This window comes from Hyaena hyaena, unplaced genomic scaffold, assembly GCF_003009895.1.
Source record: "Hyaena hyaena isolate Hyena2069 unplaced genomic scaffold, ASM300989v1 scaffold_937, whole genome shotgun sequence".
Classification (NCBI taxonomy): Eukaryota; Metazoa; Chordata; class Mammalia; order Carnivora; family Hyaenidae; genus Hyaena; species Hyaena hyaena.
This window is the reverse complement of record NW_024081569.1, coordinates 132,178-135,952: the sequence shown is the minus strand read 5'-3', so window position 1 is coordinate 135,952 and position 3,775 is coordinate 132,178.

Genomic DNA, 3,775 nt, shown 5'->3' with positions numbered 1-3,775 from the left:
GTGAGGATTTATGTTATCATTGAAATCGTTTGTCACCTTTTGAAACATCTAAAAAAGCATTTAGAGATGTCATGAAGAGATGTTACTTCTGAAAAGATAAAAATGGTGCCAAATAGCCCAAGGGTAGATTCACAGCTTGATAAAGATGAAGGTAATCTGCTTCAAACACTGAGTTATATTTTACTGCATGTGAGAGACATAAAAACTGGAGATACATTTAATTAAATCTAGGAAGGGGGCACACTCAGTGAGGGAATTTAATAATTATCCAAAATAATTTTAAAGCATCAATTTTTAGTGTAGAGAGCCTGGGCTGATATACCATTCAAAATTACTTCTGATGCTGGAATACATGGAAACATGATTTTCTATGGAAACCCACAGTATGTTCAGTAGAATTTAATAAATTAGAAGATAATAAACTTAGAGGCAAATCAAGAGAAGGGCCATATCCTACATATTAAACTGCCATGTAGGACAGTGAGTGAACTCCAGGCAGCTGTCGCTGCACTTTAAAAATGAACCCTAGGAACATAGATCTCTTGAGCTGGCATTGAACCTCTAGGGGGCAACAAATAGTGATGCAACTCAAAGGTATTTTATTTTACTTCTTTTAATGTTTTATTTATTTCTAGGAGAGAGAGAGAGAGAGACAGCATGAGCAGGGGAGGGTCAGAGAGAGAGGGATTCACAGACTCTGAAACAGGCTCCAGGCTCTGAGCTGGCAATCAGCACAGAGCCCAACGCAGGGCTCAAAACCACGACCCGCGAGGTCATGACCTAGGCGAAAGTCGGACACTTAACCGACTAAGCCACCCAGGCGCCCCTCAAAGATATTTTAATTTCAAGAACAAAGTAGGTTCTGGTTGACCTTTGAGTTCTATTTTATTTTCTTCACATACTGGACCAAAAGACTTTGAATTAATGAATAAGAAACCAATTGAACTTGACAATGTTTATTTCTTTTTCAGCATTTATACTGAAATATAAATAAAAATAGTCTTACACTAAATAAAATTAAAAGACAAGAGATATTAAAAATTCGATCTTCATCCTGCTTCTCATATCCTCTCAAAAGTTTTTGCCCTTGTTCTTATGATGTGATTGGTGACAGACAGATTTTCCAGTCATTATGTAACAAATAAGTAGACAACGAAATTTCCCTCTTACATTTTTTCTTATGTTTAAAGTTGTGCTTTATCCAAAGTACAAAAATTGAGAATAACCTTTCCTTATTACTCATTATCCATATTCACTAAATTTTTGAAGTATTTTAATGTATTTCAAATAAAGACAATTCTTACCATCTGCCCTATAAATTTTACACATTATCTTTCCAACATTGATGCTTTCCTACTGCATTGTATTTATTCACAGATGAAAAGCTATCACCCTAAATTAAAATATTACCATATTTCTGCCCTTGAAAATAAATCTATTGACTTAATATATTAAGTCTCATATTTATATCAGAAATATTTATAGGCATGTGCATTTATATTGGTTAGTACATACACTTACACACACACACACACACACAAACACATTCTTGCTGTGTAAGCAGAAAGGGCCTAGAAGCAACTACTCCTCGATAGCAGATCTTGGTTTCTAATATTGTTCTCCAACCAAATGAGTTTAAAATCCTTGGAGAAATAGCTTATTTGGGGGCTGAGACAAGGAATATGCAGGATAAACCTGCAGTATCTTATAGTGTGAAAAAGTAAAGAAGTGCTCAAGAATAACCAACCAAACAAGTAAACGAACACATTTGCACACACACAAACACACACACACACACACATACACACACTGATGGGGGGGTATGTGAAAGGGACATAAAAGGCAAATGAAAGATCTTTCAATGCCCAAAGGTGGAATAATTTGAAAAATAAAATAAATAAAAGTAAAAAACAAATATATATGAGTCCATAATTATATAATTGAATGACTAAATAAGCTAATGGGAGAAATAGACAAATCTCCCATGTGGTGAATTCTAAATAACTTATGAAGACATTCCAAACTCAAAATGGTGGGACATAATTCCCTATTGCCTCAATGTATCTATACATAGTGACTTCCTTCCCGATAGGATAGTGTATAAAGTGGTGAGTGGGGGAGGGAATGGTAAATTTATGGTGGAGAAACCTGAAAAGCAATACATCATTCAGGTAGTAAGCATGAACACCAACTGTGGTAAGTCATGATGATAATATGTACCATTTGTACAATAAGAATGACACTTTACCTCTGTGATCTTCCTCCCTAACATTCATAATCTTGAGCTCCTGGGTGGCTCAGTAGATTGAATGTCAGACTTCGGCTCAGGTCATGATCTCATGGTTCATGGGTTCGAGCCCCGTGACAGGCTCTGTGCTGACAGCTAGCTCAGAGCCTGAAGCCTGCTTCAGATTCTGTGTCTCCCTCTCTCTCTGACCGTCCCCTGCTCACGCTGTCTCCCTCTCTCCCAGAAATAAATAAAACATTAAAAAAATTAAAATTCATAATCTCAATCTAATCATAAGGAAAAATCAGAAAAATCCCAAATGTAAAATATTTTTTAAAGCCGTTGACTAGCCCTGTCAAAACTCTCAGGATCTAGGAAGGAAAAGGAAGGAAGGAAGGAAGGAAGGAAGGAAGGAAGGAAGGAAGGAAGGAAGGAAGGAAGGAAGGAAGGAAGGAAGTGGGATGTCTGTGTGTCTCAGTCAGTTAAGCGACGGACTCTTGGTTTCCACCCAGGTCATGATCTTGCAGTTCATGGGTTACAGCCCCCATGCTGGGCTCTATGCTGACAGCTCAGCCTGGAGCCTGCTTCAGATTCTATGCCTCCCTCTCTCTCTGCCCCTCCCCTGCTCACGCTCTCTCTTTATCTTTCAAAATAAATAAACATTTAGGAAGGAAGGAAGGAAGGAAGGAAGGAAGGAAGGAAGGAAGGAAGGAAGGAAGGAAGGAAGGAAGGAAGGAAAGTGTGAGAAAGGGCCAGAGCCAAAAAGCGCCTAAGGACATATGAAAACTAAATCTAATATTCTAAATGGGATCATGGAACAGGATCATCATGATATTAAGGACAAAAAGGACATTAGGTAAGAACTAAAGAAATCTGAATAAAGTGTATGCTTCAGTTAGTAATAAGGTGTCAATCAATAATGATTCATTAATTGTTACATATGTACTATGCTAGTAAGATGGTGATAATGGTTTATATGGAGACTCTCTGTACTATTTTTACAACTTTTTTAAAAAATTCTTTTTCATGTTTATTTCTGAGAGAGAGATGGAGACAGCCTAAGTAGGTCAGAGAGAGAGGGAAGTATTAAAAGAAAAAAAACCCAATTATTAAGTATTTCTGATTATAGATGGTAATGTCTTACTTGAAGAAATAAAAACAATGACAAGAAAAACAAATTAGGAAGTTCATCTTAAGTGGTAAAATAGCTACAAACTAAAATCAAAACCCTTCAAAAATACCCAGAGCGGGGCCTGGGTGGCTCAGTCAGTGAAGCTCCAGACTTCAGCTCAGGTCATGATCTCATGGTCTGTGGGTTTGAGCTCCATGTCAGGCTCTGGGCAGACAGCTCAGAGACGGGGACCTGCTTCAGATTCTCTGTCTCCCTTTCTCTCTGACCCTCTCCCACTCACACTCTGTCTCTCTCAAAAATAAATAAACATTAAAAAATGTTTTTAAGAAAATACCCAGAAAGCATATCATTACAAATGGATTTAAATGAGAAAAGTGGATATAACAACTTCATGTGAGTTTCTAAAAAAAAAAATC